The sequence below is a fragment of the Podarcis filfolensis genome (assembly GCF_964270895.1).
Source record: "Podarcis filfolensis genome assembly, chromosome: 4".
Taxonomy (NCBI): Eukaryota; Metazoa; Chordata; class Lepidosauria; order Squamata; family Lacertidae; genus Podarcis; species Podarcis filfolensis.
This window is the reverse complement of record NC_139607.1, coordinates 20,372,750-20,389,784: the sequence shown is the minus strand read 5'-3', so window position 1 is coordinate 20,389,784 and position 17,035 is coordinate 20,372,750.

Below are 17,035 nucleotides of genomic sequence, written 5' to 3'. Positions count from 1 at the left end.
GAAATCAATGGAACATAATTCAGTAGATTGGGGAGAACCCATTTGAAAGAGTGTTGATGTCCAGGAAATGAGAATGTTGCTAAGATCCACAGCCATTCAGTCAAAGAGGGAAGAAGGCCATTTAGGTGCATGTCTGAGATGGGATTTTTAGAGACTTGTCTTTCACACATCCATTATTTTTCTGGCACAGAAGAGGATGGAACCAGGGAGTTTCATTTTCGTAATAGCTTCCTCTTGGCAATCAAGCAGTGCATTTACATCCATTTGAAATCCCGAGGTGGGCCAGAAGGAATGTGCGCCTTGCCATTATTTTTAAAATATGAAAGGAGGTGGAGTTGCCCGTACTACGCTGCAAATTGCACAATAAGGCATTGCTATGTGAGCTTTTCTCCCACAGCCCAACTCCCATTGTCCCACTCTGTCCTTGAGAGCACCCCCTTCATTGTTAAATCCGTTGAGGTCGCATTTGTGGCTCCTTGCCTTTTGGCCTGCTTGACTTTTACACCCACAAACAAAAGGTTTATACAGGAAACCAATCTCGCTTACTCTCAGCTGCCCACTCCCACATGGCTGATAAAAAGCTAATTGACTTTTCCAAACTCACTTAGCCGCTTTCTCTCTTGCCTTGAACAGAAATCACACCAGGGACAAATTTAGATCCACTGTGTCTTACATTAGAAACCAGAGAGGTCTGGTCACGGTTGTCATCTGCATATTGTGCTCACTGGATTCAGAACTCAGGAAGTGAATGGCAAGACCAAAACATCATGAGAATGGCTTCATCCACAATTTTGGATGTTTGAATACGACAATGATGCTTTGGGGTGCTGGGTCAAAAGTATAAAAGTTTCTGCTCGCAGAGTATATTGATCATCTCCATGGATGCAGTTGCGTGTCGAGACCCCGCAGCCACCCCCTCGTTGGACATAACTCACACAAGGACACGGATATTAGGTTTATGTTATTGGGCAAATTTTGGCCACAACTTTATTGAAATTACAGAATGTGAGCAGTATTGGCTTAGGCATTGATTGGACCTGACTATATCTGACTCCTGCCCATTGTGCAGGAAGTCCCCAGTAAGGGTAAGCCACCGGTAGGGGGAGCCCTGTCAATGCGGACCAACTAAAGCTCCCCCTGGTGTTCCCGTCGGGGTTGTGTCAAGGCCTTAGCCCCCCAGCCGGGCTTCAGACTAGAACAACACCCCCAGATTCCTTTAACGGAATACCCTTAAGCATGGAGGGGCAGGTGATGGCCACACCTCCCCTCCCCCACACAAGGTCAAACAATGCCTTAACCGCAACCCTAACAAAGTTGTGACGATTGCTACGAGGTAGGCAAAAACCAAGTGGCCAGTGCCAATTTGCCAAGTGGAAAAATTCCTACCAGGCCCCTCGGACAACCAAGGCGACCAACCGAAGTCCATAGCAAGGCCATTGCCTAACCTGCAAAATAGGGAGGGAGGGAGGGTGATAGAGGAAGCGAGCCAAAGAGGAAGTCCTCTGGTTCGCTCCTCCGTTTAAACGGCTCCGGCCACGCCCCCCCGGCCAGTGGGTTGGCTGGCCAGGCTCTGACGTGGCCGGGATCCCCCAGGCAACGGGGGACAAGGTCCCCCGCCCCCAGTGGGTGGCTGCGCAGTCCACCGCAACTCCTCCCCACTGGGAAGTGGAGCGGATCTGTGTGAAGGAAAGGAGTACCTGAGCTTTGAGGGACCCTGGTTACAGGCACCATTTACTTCTGGTAACTCATCTCTATGCAAATCACCACTGAGAAGTAGAGGGTGAAACTGGGGGCACACCAATTTATAATCCCCCCTGTTGCAACACATTTAAAAGGATGTCAATCAGCCAAAGGTCTGGTTAAAGAGGAACGTCTTTGCCTGGTGCCTAAATGTGTATAATGGTGGTGCAAGCTGGACCTCCTTGGGGAGAGCATTCCACAACTGGGGAGCCACCACACAAAAGGCCCATTCTCATGTTGACACCCTCTGGGCCTCTTGTGGAGGAGGTACACGAAGAAGGGCCTCAGATGATAAATGCAGGGTCCAGGTAGGTTCATCTAGAGAGAGGTGGTCCTTGAGGTTGGTTTGATCTTCTTCTTCTTCTTGACCTTTCCAGGGCTGATTAAGGCTTTTTGATTCTGGAAGGCTTTTAACCCTCTTGGCTTAGCGGAGAGTTTAGTGGATTCCTGCCCCCCACCCATGTGTGAGATATTTAAATTGGAATCAACTAATATTTTAATGGCTTACCGTTTTCATGATTTTTATGGGGGTTTTGTATTTTTCATTTCTCTTGCTATTGTACTAGAACAGCAGGGTATACATATTCTTAAAAAAATATTATACTAAAGGCAAATGCACTTTAGGGCAGCAGCCTAAATGGTGAGAGAAAATAAAAGGAAACACTATGAAAAGTCCACAGAGGCTAGTTAAGATGACCCAAAGCTAGATATCTTTTCTCAGGATAATGCTACAAAATATAATTGGTAAATAAAAGGAATGCAGTGTGATTTGATCTTAAGTTTAGTTGCTTACCTTTGTTTAATTTGATTATTATTTTTTAAGTATCTTTGATTTATTTATGGTCCTCTGTGTATCACTGCATAAAGATTTTGAAAGATTGGTCATGGATGAGAAAGCATATGGTGAGATCCATCTCTCTTTCCCTGTCCTGGGCTTTTTAGGGCAGGAGGTCAGTTGCAACTCTGACCTGTCGCTGGTAAAGTTTAATGCGAAGTTGGCGGCAAATTTCACATTAGTGACCCTGAAATTACTTTACAGTGAGCCTGCTGGCCTTTCATGGTGTGCCAAGCCTTGACTGAATTAGATAGATGAGCTAGTACAGCATCTTTTCCTTCATCATCTAGTGAGGTTCACCTTAATATTATTCTAAGCGCTCATGTCACAATCCAGTATAAAGTGATATGTGCCTAAGATCATGACATTCTTTTAAACAGCTTTTTAATTGTATGGGTTTTTTAATGTAATTGTTTTAAATTGTTTTTAACTGTTTTTATGTGGGGTTTTTTTTGGGGGGGGTGTTATTTGGCTGTTTCTGTTTATATTTTGATTATGTATTTTGTGTTTTTATATCATAATTTTATCTTGTGAACCCCCCTGAGACCTGCAGGTATAGGGTGGTATAACCAACAACAACAGGTTTAAGCACATCTCACTCTGTGCTGGGCTACAGCCTCTGTATTGGTTAAAAAACCCAAACAATCCTAATCTAGCTCATCAATATATTTTTCTTAACCCTTTCTTATTACCCTTTTGTGTCTGTCTGTCTGTCTGTCTGCATGTTTCCTTATTTAAAAGTATTTATAAAACAACCTCTGAGCAGTGTACTGTACAAAATAAATAGGCTCGCCATTATCCCATTTGTATAACCTACCTCACAGGGTTGTTGTGATTGCACAGACAGGGAGGAAACTAGGTAGAGTATGTCAAGGCCGATGGCAATACTCATTTCTCTTCATTCTTCTTTGTCCCTGAGTTCTGGAAAGTAAGGCAGTATAATATTAATACTTACGACAACAACAATGATTTTTCATAAGAGCAGTTAGGACATATTCACTCTTCCTTTTGGAAAAGCTAACAAAGATTTGTCCCCCCCCCCATCCCTTAGGTTCTTAATTTACTTTTAGGAGTTTTAAATTAAAATATATATCACAGGAGCTTTGAGGCCATCTGGACTAAAGTTGTGTTTTAAGGGTATTGGAATAGATTCCTCCCCCTCCAAGATTTCTCTTGGCCATCTTTACAGCAGCAACAGAGACAACTGACATAGTCTTAGCAGCCTTAGGACTGCGAAGATCAGTGGCCTTTTTGTAGTGATGGATCTTTCATTCAATAACTTAAAAGTGCCCATGAAGCATTAAATCCAAAGTCTCTCAAAGGCAGGCTTCCCAAAGGAGACAACAGCAATATCTACTAGGTGAGGGACCAACTGCAATTGTCACAAAAAAAGGCTATATCCGCTCTGTACAATTAGGCTTTTTTGCTTTTAGGGATTCAGCCAAAGGGTGGGTTGGGTACCATTCTACGCCGCATCCCTGATGGATGTCAACACACAGGGAAGCCTCTTTGGGGACGCCAATTTGCAGGACTCAAGAGTTTGGGTGCTCCCCTACCACATGGCGGCAAATAGGCCTGGTTTAAACATCTGAGTGTAGAAGAAATGAACGCTCACTCCTCAGACTGTGGGTGCCCTTTGTGGAACTACACACAGCAACCCTGAGACTCGTGAGACTTTCCAGCTGGTTGTGCTGGCCCGCCTCTCTGATGCCACAGCCATTGGGGGTTCCCGCCAAACCTCAATTCAAGGAATAGGCAAGAGAAAGAAAATAAATAAATGAATGCAAGTTATAATAGAATAGGGGGAAAATGGTAGTTATAGCAGCATGATTACAACAGGAACATCATGGATGTAAGGACGAGAAGTCAAAATGTAAGAAATTATTTTGTTGAAAGTGAGATGAACAATGTCAAAGAGCCCTGAGAAGTGTTGTTCTGTGAAAAGACGTACTTGGTGGAATCATTTCAAATTCTGTTTCAGTGTCCTTGTACTGTTCAGTTGATGGCTAAAACACATCCTGGCTACAGTGGGGTGGGCTGTTTTTAGCCTTCCGGATGCTGCTGAACTCTCAGCTCCCAGCATGGCTGATGGCATGGGGTGATAGGAGTTGTAGTCCAGTCCAGCAACATCTGAAGAACTATGGCTTCCCCACCTTCTGTGCTATGGGGACACGGTCAAGGAAGGATGAAGCTGCAATCGAGCAATGTTCAGAAAAGCACCCCAAGGGCAAGGAAAGGGCCAGTGGCGTAGCGTGGGGGGTGCAGGGGGGGCCGGCCGCACTGGGCGCAACATCTGGGGGTTAGAGTTAGGGGGCGCAAATCCACGGGTTAGGGGTGCAAATTACTTGCCTTGCCCCGGGTTCTGACAACCCACGCTACGCCACTGGAAAGGGCCCAGAAAGTGGCTAAAGAACGGCAGCCGTAATGGCAAATGGCAGAAATGTTGTCAAAAAGGAGATCCCCATCGGATCCCCTGTGGCTTAAGAGCTCTAATACGGGATTTGAAATTTTAAGATTATAAAGCTAAAAACTTGCCTAATGGAACCTCCTTCAGAAAATACACAGGCACCTAGGGCATCTGTCAGCCAGTGGGGTGTTTATTTGATGGGTGCTTTGCTCTGTGGATTTCCCTTCCTTGGCGAATTTTGAGATGTTCTCAGGTCTGGTAGCAATCTTCCTTCTCCCCGCCACCCCCTTTCCATTTGATCTGCCTTCTACTGGACTGGGAAGGGCTTGAGTGCTGCCATCTGTCCTTATTTTGTCTTCGATATACTTGTGGTGGGGTTGTGGGAGGGAGGACTTTTCCTCGCCTTAAGGAGCATAGCTGTGATATCCATTTGAGGAAAAAACCCTGTGCCATATGCCAGCCTGCCCTTTTCTTTGGGGAGGTCCTTCCCTGAGTCATCAGCTGTATGAAACCCGATGCTAAAATGTGCATCCTCAAATCTGGCTTTCTGAAATAAAGCTGAAGCATGATATTTATGGGTGATTTGCTAAGCGATGGTGATGATGAAGATCACCTCACAATTGTCCTGTGAATTTTGGTGGCAAATGTTGTTGTTGTTGTTGTTTAGTCGTTTAGTTGTATCCGACTCTTCGTGACCCCATGGACCAGAGCACGCCAGGCACTTCTGTCTTCCACTGCCTCCCACAGTTTGGTCAAACTCATGCTGGTAGCTTCGAGAACACTGTCCAACCATCTTGTCCTCTGTCGTCCCCTTCTCCTTGTGCCCTCAATCTTTCCCAGCATCAGGGTCTTTTCCAGGGAGTCTTCTCTTCTCATGAGGTGGCCAAAGTATTGGAGCCTCAGCTTTAGGATCTGTCCTTCCAGTGAGCACTCAGGGCTGGTTTCCTTCAGAATGGAGAGGTTTGATCTTCTTGCAGTCCATGGGACTCAAATAGCCTCCGACTATTCTCTGAAAACTGAATGTACTAGTCAATTTTAGCAACCCAAAGAACTGTGCATGATATGCTGGCCCACATCTTTGTGAGGGAGAATGGCCTGGAAAACAGGAATTGCCACTCCAAGCTTATCTAATGTTGTGCTTGAACTTGGCATGCATATGTTGCGTAGAGCTGCCTCTGAAGATGGTTTGGAAACTTCAGCTGGTGCAGAATTCAGCGGCCAGGTTGCTCACCGGAGCAAGACGGTTTGAGCATATTACACTGATCCTGGTCCGACTGCACTGGCTACCAATTAGTTTCTGGGCCCAATTCAAAGTGCTGGTTTTGACCTATAAATCTTTAAACTGCCCAGGACCGCAATACCTCAAGGACCGCCTCTTTCCATATGACCGGACCCTGAGTTCATCTTCTAAGGCCCTCCTTCGTGTTCCCTCTCCTTGAGAGGTCTGGAGGGCGGCAACACGAGAACGGGCCTTCTCTGCAGTGGCTCCCCGTCTATGGAATGCTCTCCCCAGGGAAGTTTGCGCCTTCATTATACACCTTTAGGTGCCAGGCAAAAACATTCCTTTTTAACCAGGCCTTTGGTTGATCTTATTGACATCCAGCACCCTTTTAGAGCATGGCTTTGGGGGGTGGGAGTATTGGGTTACTGCTTTTGGTTTGATTTTACATGTTGTGGTCTTGTTGTAACTGCCCTGAGACCTTGGGGTATAGGGTGTATAATTTGAATAAATAATAACAACAACAATAATAATACAGTGGTACCTCGGGCTACATACACTTCAGGTTACATACACTTCAGGTTACAGACTCCGCTGACCCAGAAATATTACCTCGGGTTAAGAACTTTGCTTCAGGATGAGAACAGAAATCGTGCTCCGGCAGCACAGCAGCAGCAGGAGGCCCCATTAGCTAAAGTGGTGCTTCAGGTTAAGAACAGTTTCAGGTTAAGAACGGACCTCTGGAACGAATTAAGTACTTGACCCGAGGTACCACTGTAAATTAAATGAAAAGGATAACAAAGACTTTAAAAGAGAATGGGAACCATTTACAACATATGTGAAGAAACAACATAAAGAATGAATTAGGTTCTTAACCTGAGGTACCACTGTAATACAAAATAACTTGTGAAATCAAAATTTTCCCACAGATAAATAAAGCATGCCCCCCCATAATGGTCCATGGAAAATTCCTCACCCCATATCACTGGATGATATCCCACCCCTCTTTGAGCATTGTCCTTCACCAAGGTCTGTAGCATTTGGACCTTCATCTTTCCATTAGTCTTGATAGAACCAGAGATATGGAGGTTGGGGGGATGCCATCGCACATCCGAGAAAACGAACCACAACAGCACAGTAAGGAGGCAAAAGCAATCATCTCAGGATAAGGCGCCTGAACCAACCGTGTTGTACAATTGCCACCTCATGTTTGAATTACTATAATTTAAGCAGTAATTAAAATTTGATAAATTAATGTAGCCCAGAGAACTCAATGAGCTCTCTGGAAACCAGATAATTTATCTAGGCTGAAAGCTTGTCATTGCATCCGCAATAATGTTAAGGCCTCGAGGGATGGCTAAGCTCTCGGCAGAGATTCCATCTTTAGATCAGTGTATACACTTTTCTTTTTTTAAAAAAAAACCCCTCAAACTAAAAAGGTCATATTACTATATCTATCTATCTATTGCTCACATCATTTTTTCCTCCTCTCTTTCTCTCTCTCAAAAAAAATAAAAAATAGTGAGCGATATCAAATGAACCTCTTAAATACTTTTTGACAGACTAACAGCAGGCAGCTTGTTGACCTTTCACCTCATATTGATTTGCCTTTCAGCCATTATTCTTTGGTGATTTCTACTTTTCCTGCCTGCCCTTTCACTGAAGGGGAACCCCATCATTTCCTCCTTGCATCATCATCATCATTTGTGGCAGTAATGATTGTGGAAGAACACATTGCAGAAAAATGTCAACGTCTTTCTACCTCTGTGGCGTGTGACTTCTTTTTTTTAAAAAAAGTAATGAAATAATAAAATGAAAACTCCTCTTAATTTCCTGCCAAAAGACACCCGAGGTGAAATGCCGTAGAACAGAACAGAATTAAAACAATAGCAAAAGAATGAGCAAAAGTTAAAAAAAAGAAACCATGAGGCAAACACTACCCCCAAAGTACAAGAGAGCTGAAATGCCTAAAGGTTTTAACAGCATGAATAAAGGTAAAGGTAAAGGGACCCCTGACCATTAGGTCCAGTCGTGACCGACTCTGGGGTTGCGGTGCTCATCTCACTTTATTGGCCGAGGGAGCCGGCGTTTGTCCGCAGACAGCTTCCGGGTCATGTGGCCAGCATGACTAAGCCGCTTCTGGCGAACCAGAGCAGCACACGGAAACGCTGTTTACCTTCCCACTGGAGCGGTACCTATTTATCTACTTGCACTTTGTGCTTTCGAACTGCTAGGTTGGCAGGAGCTGGGACCGAACAACGGCAGCTCACCCCGTCGCAGGGATTCGAACTGCCGAACTTCTGATCGACAAGTCCTAGGCTCTGTGGTTTAACCCACAGCGCCACCTGCGTCCCCTTAACAGCATGAATAAAACCAAGCAATAGACTTAACTTAGCATGAATAAAACCAAGCAATAGACTTAACAAAATCATAGAATTATCAGGTTGGAAGGGACCTTGAGGATCATCTTGTCCAACTCACTGCAATGCAGGAATCACAACTAAGGCATCCACGACAGATGACCTTTGCTTAAAAACCTCCAGTGAAGAAATGTCCACCATTTTCCAAGGGAATCCATTCCACTGTGGAACAGTTCTTCCTGATGCTTCGTCTGAAAATCCTCTCTTGTAACTTGACTCCATTGGTTCAGAGCCTACCGTCTAGAGCAGGAGACAACAAGCTTACTCCTTCTTCCATGTGACAGCCCTTCAGATATTTGAAGATGGCTATCATAACTTCTCTTATCCAGGCTAAACATACCCTACTCCATCTGCTGTTCCTCTTAAGGCTTGGTTTCCAGACCCTTTCTCAACTTGGTCAAGATCCTTCTTAAATTGTGATGCCCAGATCTGACCTAGCATACAATAAAGTAGCCAGGACCTTGTGTGTGTGAGAAGGAGAGATGGTCATGCTCCTGGTACAACCTGGACCTGGAGCATTAAAAGGTCACGATGTTATATATTGACAGTTATTAAACTAATGTAACTTTATATACAGTGGCATAGCGTGGGTTGTCAGCACCCGGGGCAAGGCAAGTAATTTGCGCCCCCTAACCCGTGGATTTGCGCCCCCTAACCCATGGATTTGCCCTAACCCCAGATGTTGCGCCCGGTGCGGCCGGCCCCCCCTGCACCCCCCACGCTACACCACTGTTTATATATATAGATAGGGAAGGGCCATAGTTCAGTGGTAGAGCATTTCTGCTTTGCAAACAGCATGTCCTAGGTTTGACCCCGGAATTTCCAGGTGGGGCTGGTAGAGACTCCTGATTGGCCAGTGTCCATCAGTGTACACAAAACTGAGCGTAGATGAAAAGCAAAAGGAAGCTTCCCGATACTATTTTCTTTCCGCTATGGGACAATCAGGCATGTTTTCAAGATGGTAGATGAAAAGCCAGTTTCCAGCTTTGTGACAGAGGCCCAAGGAACATGGCAACCCTGCAGTTTCTCAGTAGCCGCTTACCTGCAGCTTGACAGAGCTGACCACTTGTGCCCACTGGATAGTGCTGGTTGAGGACGGAGCGGGTGTGTGTGTGCTTATTGAACCATGTTAAGGATCAGCCGCCACAAGCTGACAGGATGTGGGCACTGCATATATTAAGAGTTGTGATGCTTATGTATGCTAGGGCTTAGAAGAATATGCAGAAACCAAGTACCGCGTTTTTCGCTCTATAAGACGCACCAGACCACAAGACACACTTAGTTTTTGGAGGAGGAAAACAAGAAAAAAAAATTCTGAATCCCAGAAGCCAGAACAGCAAGAGGGATCGCTGTGCAGCGAAAGCAGCGATCCCTCTTGCTGTTCAGGCTTCTGGGATAGCTGTGCAGCCTGCATTCGCGCCATAAGACGCACACACATTTCCCCTTACTTTTTAGGAGGGAAAAAGTGAGTCTTATAGAGCAAAAAATACGGTAAACTGAATGTGATGAAACTGACAATCGCGCCAAGGAATAATGAAAGGTACACAGGCATGTTAAATAGATGGAGTTTAGTAACTGGGGATGTTAAAAGGGATCTGGGGACATCTGGAGATGATGTAGAGTATTTATTGTTACCACTGTTGACAGTGATCATATGAATTCAATGCCAGAATAGTTAGATAGATTAGGGCGTAAGCTTCTGAGACGATAATTTTCTGTTTCCAATATATCTATTATACATTTCCAAGTAGTGCGTCTTGTCTGCTTTTATATTGATAAGTTGTATTTTCAACTTTTATTAAATAAATGTTAAATATATAAAGAAATGTGACAATGAAATGTCAAAATAGAACATTATACTCAAGAAGCGCCGTTTTCTGCATGCACAGGTCCTAGAAGATTATGCTCAAACTGGGCTGCCATCATGTAGGTTGCATTGAACTCAAGAGGACTAATTTCTGGATAGACATGGTTAGATTGTGCTGTTTTCTTGTTGACAGTGCTGGGAAATCAGTCATTTTATGTTGACGGCAGCAGTGAGTTACATTGCCATAGTTTCCAACTGATTTGCACCCAGTTCTTTGCTATTATAGTGCGGTTTTCAAATGATTCGCTGTAGTGTCCTGAACACCTCTGCCTCTACATGTGTCAGAAGATTAAAATTTGATTAAGAAGGACGGACCTTTTTTGGCAATGCACAATATTTTTAGCAACCCTGTTCCCTTAGCCAGGATTGCTATAATTTCCATTCACTGCATCGGTAGGAGAAAAGGAAGGGGTATCAAGTTTTGCAGCAACCAAAGGGACAGATCTGTTTACTTGACAGCATTAATTGATTAGTTCACTCTGATACCGGGTCACTGAGTAGTTCTATTGATGAAATGATATCTCTGGATGGAGTTATAAGCCTTTCTTTTGTATTGCCTAGGTTTTTTTTTTCCTGAATGCATCAGAAACATGCTTGCCCCCAAAAAAGGAATGAAAAAATGCCCTCCAACCAAGATGATGGGTAACTATCAACATTTTGCTAGGAAGCAGTAAGAGCAATAATCAGTCCTAATGCCTGTTGATGAAAGCTTTGACAGAATACTGCCGTCTGTGGAGATAGGATTTCGTTGTGGCACTCCAGAGAGGATGCGAGAGAAGACTGGTAGGGGGGTGGGGACTACATGAGTCAAGAACATCCTTTATATATATAGGAGGATAGCTTGTGCCAGATTGGCTTGTTTCTCAATCTAGTCTCCTCAGACTAGCAATGGGTCTCTAGGACAGAGGTAAAGGTAAAGGGACCCCTGGCCATTAGGTCCAGTCGCGGATGACTCTGGGGTTGCAGCACTCATCTCGCTTTACTGGCTGAGGGAGCAGGCGTTTGTCCGCAGACAGTTTTTCCGGGACGTGTGGCCAGCATGACTAAGCCGCTTCTGGCGAACCAGAGCAACACACAGAAACACCATTTACCTTCCCACCGGAGTGGTACCTATTTATCTACTTGCACTTTTTGGCATGCTTTTGAACTGCTAGGTTGGCAGGAGAAGGGACCGAACAACGGGAGCTCACCCCGTCGCAGGGATTTGAACAGCCGACCTTCTGATCAGCAAGCCCTAGGCTCTGCGGTTTAGACCACAGCGCCACCCGCGTCCCTAGGACAGAGGTACCCACAGGTACCCCCTACCCTAGGTATCAATCAAAGGATCTTTAACATCCCTTGCTAAACAATCCATTTAATGGGAGATTTAACCTGGGACTTTCTTCATGGAAACTACCGTATATGGGGATATTGGTGACTGCATCACAAGGTTGTAAATGCCCACTCCTTATTGTGAACTGGTTCCTAGAACGGATCCTAAATTGCTTAGGGGTTCTATTTACAATCAGGTGCATGCATAAACACACACTTTGTTAAATAAATACATCATATTCTGCCCACAGTACAGCTGAAGCCAAACACTTCTAAATCCCGTTATTTCAGTGGGAAAATTAAACTAATACAACAAAGCATTAATTCAATATATTTTCTGACCAAAACCAATTAAAACGATTCCCGGTCCAGTTTTTGTCTGGCGTTTCCCCATTAATTCTAAACAAATCAACTTTGCAATTTCTCTTATTTGGTGTCAAAGGATGAATGATAGAACAGCTCTCCTTTGAAATTTGCACTGCTTTCAATTTTGTGATGCTGTTCTCCAACCAAAGCATGCAGACAAAAAAAGCACATATTAGTGAAACGTGCACACACACACACACAATGTAGAAAACTGCATATTATTAGGGGAAATTTGCTTGCAAAAATGCATATATCGTTAAAAATTGCATACAAAATGCACGTGATTGTTTATGTTGACTTCTTTTTTAAAAAAACAAAAACACCCCACAAACATATGTGGAAACCTAAGAAAATGAAGAACTGAGAGAAAATGGAATTGACAGATTCACCCATTCCTACCTAGGAGTAAGTCCTGCTAAACTTAATTGAACACAATTTTCAGTACTCATGTGTAGGACTGCACTGTGAATGTGCTTTGAATTCTACATAAGAGTTGATCAGCAGTGATGGCTGATGCATGAATGAGTTTATAAGCAATAACACTTGGGTCATCAAAGAACCTAAAAGAATATGGCAAGAGATAGCACAAGCTGGAAATGAGCAACACACAGCAATTAAATGGCTGGACAAGCTGCTACTCTAGGAGAGGCCAGTCAAGTAGCTTTTTGTTGTTGTTGTAATCATATGAAACATTCTGCCTTGACACATTTATTTAATGCTGCTAGGTCTTGACTTCCATGCTGTACATTGGTCTTTGTGATTGATACTTTGTACCGAGACAAAACAAAATGCCTGTGGCTGAAACATTTACTGATCTTTTGCGGGGATTTCCATAATCCTTCAACCCTCACCCAAGAGGAACGGTGGGATCAGAGTCAGTGCGGCAGCATGTAGAGCAGGAAGCTCAAGAACAAAAACGCAGCTCAGCTATGAAGCTTACCAGTCAAATCACTTGCCTTGGGCAAATCACTGTCTTTTTACAGAAGTCACCTCACAGAGTTCTTGTGAGAGGTTAAAGTATTGACCCTGAGCTCCTTGGAGAAAGGACAGGCTGACGAAGGGGGGGGGGAGCATGCACATTTCTTAAAGGTAAAGGTAAAGGACCCCTGACAGTTAAGTCCAGTCGCGAACGACTCTGGGGTTGCGGCACTCATCTAGCTTTACTAGCCAAGGGAGCCGATGTTTGTCCACAGACAGTTTTTTCCAGATCATGTGGCCAGCATGACTAAGCCGCTTCTGGCGAAACCAGAGCAGTGCATGGAAACGCTGTTTACTTTCCCGCCGGAGTGGTACCTATTTATCTACTTGCACTTTGATGTGCTTTCGAACTACTAGGTTGGCAGGAGCTGGGACCGAACAACGGGAGCTCACCCTGTTGCAGGGATTTGAACCGCCAACCTTCCGATCGGCAAGCCCTAAGTGGTTTAGACCACAGCGCCACCTGTGTCCCTTATGCACGTTTGTTAGGTGCCTGTAAAATTCACTCATACCTCTCATGGAGAGGCACTTAGAGGGACTTCTCAGTGATGCTCCACGGGATGTGAGTGGCCCTGTGGTCTAAACCAATGAGCCCCTTGGGCTTGCCGATCAGAAGGTTGGCGGTTCGAGTCCCCATGATGGAGTGAGCTCCCATTGCTCTGTCCCAGCTCCTGCCAACCTAGCACTTCAAAAGTATGCCAGTGCAAGTAGATAAACAGGTACCACTGCGGTGGGAAGGTAAACGGCGTTTCTGTGTGTTCTGGTTTCCATCACAGTGCTCCGTTGTGCCAGAAGCAGATTAGTCATGCTGGCCACATGACCCGGAAAGCTGTCTGTGGACAAACGCCTGCTCCTTTGACTGGACTTAACTGTCCAGGGGTCTTTTACCCTTTTAATGCTCCACCCTGCCCCACAAATTCCCTCCTGAGATCAGATCATCTCCCAGATTGGCAATGTTTAGGCATCTCCTGAAAACGTTTTGTTGGCCAGCTGCATAGCTGAGCAGTGATGGTTTTACTGCTGACTGTTGTCTTTTAAAAGTTTTTCATTGGTTTGCTGTTATTTTAACTATTGTTTTATGATATCCGAATTGTGTTTTGAGATTGCTGAAAGCTGTCTGGAGGAAGCATTGGCATATAAGAACAATCAGTCAACCAACCAGCCAACCAATTAACCAACCAACCAGAGCGCTATACTATTAGACAATGAAGCTCTTTTTACATTATACATTGTGCTTGTGACTATTTGTTTTTAAAGTGATAAGTTATGGTCTGTTTAACTACTTTGTGACAGAAGCTAAGAGTTACTAGTAGGCACAAACTAACACAAGTTAGTCTGTTTTAAGTCAAATTGAGTTCACTTGTAGACATGTTCTGAAATTTCCCTTGAAAGAATTAATAATAATAATAACTTTATAGTTTTGTATGCAAAGGTTTCCCCAGCCACTCTGGGCGGCTCCCAGCAGAATAGTAAAAACACGATAAAACATCAAACATAAAAAATTTCCCGAAACAGGACTGCCTTTAGATGTCTTCTAAAAATCAGATAGTTGTTTATTTCCTTGACATCTGACAGGAGGGTGTTCCACAGGGTGGGAGCCACTACCAAGAAGACCCTCTGCCTTCTCAGTAGTGGGGCTTCATGTTTATGTATTTTAAAAGAACATCTCTGTCCTTTTAAAATACATAAATAAATGTTATATTATCTCTGTCATATTAACACATTATCACTATGGCTCTGATTTTTTTATTTCGTTTCATTTAGTTTGAAAACTACCATCGACATAATTTTCATTTATGAGGAGCACGGTGGTGTAAGGGTAATGCAGTTTCGTATAATCACCCGTGAAGCCTATGTGGAGTTCACTAACGAAGAAAGGCTGTGTGGCGCATGGCAATAGGGTATCCCCAATTTTATTTAAATAAAGCGACAATTCGTTGGACAGCTATCTTATTCCATTGCTCCCCACCCACCCACCTGCTACCTTTCCTGCCTTCCGAAACACAGCATTAGTGAAATGTCACTTTGTGTTAAGATCAGCAGTGGCCTTTGCCACACATGTTTCTGCACAAAGATTGCAGAGCACCACAGATTCTCGGCTCCAGAGATCGATCTGCCTTCATGTCTGATATTAACTTACATCGCGGGGGCCAGGCTAGATGTTACGAAGGTGGGCTGGAACGGTGCTTGCGCATTGAACCTTGAGCTACAACTTGAGTGAACGGCTGAGCTGCTTTTGAGTTGCTGAAACGACTGCAGTTTGGGGACTTTCGCCCACCTCCCTCCCTCCCATTTTTTTTTTTAGGGGTTTGCAGCGATAAGAGCAGCTCTCTGAGGAGTTGAATGTCTGAGTGATCTAAACCCAGGGCAGTCGAGCTGAAGAGGATGTGTACAGGAACCTGTTTGCACTGAATAGTCTCCATAAATAATTTACGGCAATGACTGCTCGCTATTATTACAAAAAAAATACAAAAATACCAGATTGCATCTTGACACTTGCATCCCGCTTGTAAGTCAATAGATACATTCCGCCCGGCAAACAGAGACCACAGGTTGAAGCACCCATTCATGCATGGCTTGCAACGATGCAATCTGCGCATTGAAAGGCAACACTGCGGGCAGGAGCAGTGTGTGTGTTCCATCAACGGTGGCTCTGAAAAAATTTACATATCACTTGGGAAGACAGGCAGACTAATGTTGGTGTACTGGAAGAAGCAAAGATCACCAGTGTCAAAGCAATGATTCTTCAACATCAACTTTGTTGGACTGGTCATGTTGTTCAGATGCCTGATTATTGTCTTCCAAAGCAACTGCTCTATTCCGAACTTAAAAATGGTGGTCGAAAAAAGAGGTTTAAAGGCTCTCTCAAGGCAGATCTTTGAAAAATGCAGTATAAACACCAACAATTGGGAAACACTGGCCTGAGAGCGCTCCAATTGGAGAACAGCTTTTACCAAAGGTGTCGTGGACTTTGAAGACGCTCAAACTCAGGACGAAAGGGAGAAACGTGCTAAGAGGAAGGCACGCTTGGCAAATCCACACCGTGATCAACTCCCACCCGGAAACCAATGTCCCCACTGTGCAAGGAGGTGTGGATCCAGAATTGGCCTCCACAGTCACTTACAGATGCACTGTTAAAACCGTGTTCATGAAAGACAATCTTACTCAGCTACGAGTGATCGCCAAAGAAGAAGATGTATGTTGTTGAATAGATTCTAAAATCAAAACAAAGCTCCCATTTTTTAATGAGCATATTGATCATACAAGGTTTGCATTTGAACTCACGGCAGCTTTCGCTTTTAAACTCCTCCATTTAATTTAAGTCTTAGGACTCAGCTACACATAGTGCCAGATTTATGTATAGGCTAAGTAGGCTGAAGCCTAGGGCCTCTAAATCTAGGGGGCCTCGCCAGCCCACCCACTCCCCACTGGGCAGTCTACCCTCTCTCAAAATTGCAAACCCAAGACTTCGTGCGAAGGCAGGGCAACTCGGGCCTCTAAGTCTAGGGGACCTCACCAGCCTGCCTTCTCCCCAGTGCCACAGTCTCCCCTCTCTCAAAATTGCAAAATTGAAGTTCCCAGCAGCAGTTAATCAAGCAAGCAACACACAGGTCACTTTTGTCACAGTCAGGATGCCTATGTCCTGGCCAGGCCTGCGCCCAATCTTGTTTTTGTACAATCTGGTTTGTTCTGAGTAACCCAAATTATATTAACATATACAAGCAGAAGAGTTGTTTTCTTTCATTTGCAAGGAATCATACAAAACAAAGAGGCACTAATAAGGAAAAGCTCCAGGGTTGCAACAGAAAGCAAACTAAAAATGCTTTTGCAGTTCATCAGAACTATCCAGCAATATCAAGTTATAGGAAAACTGGTGATATTAACAGTAACC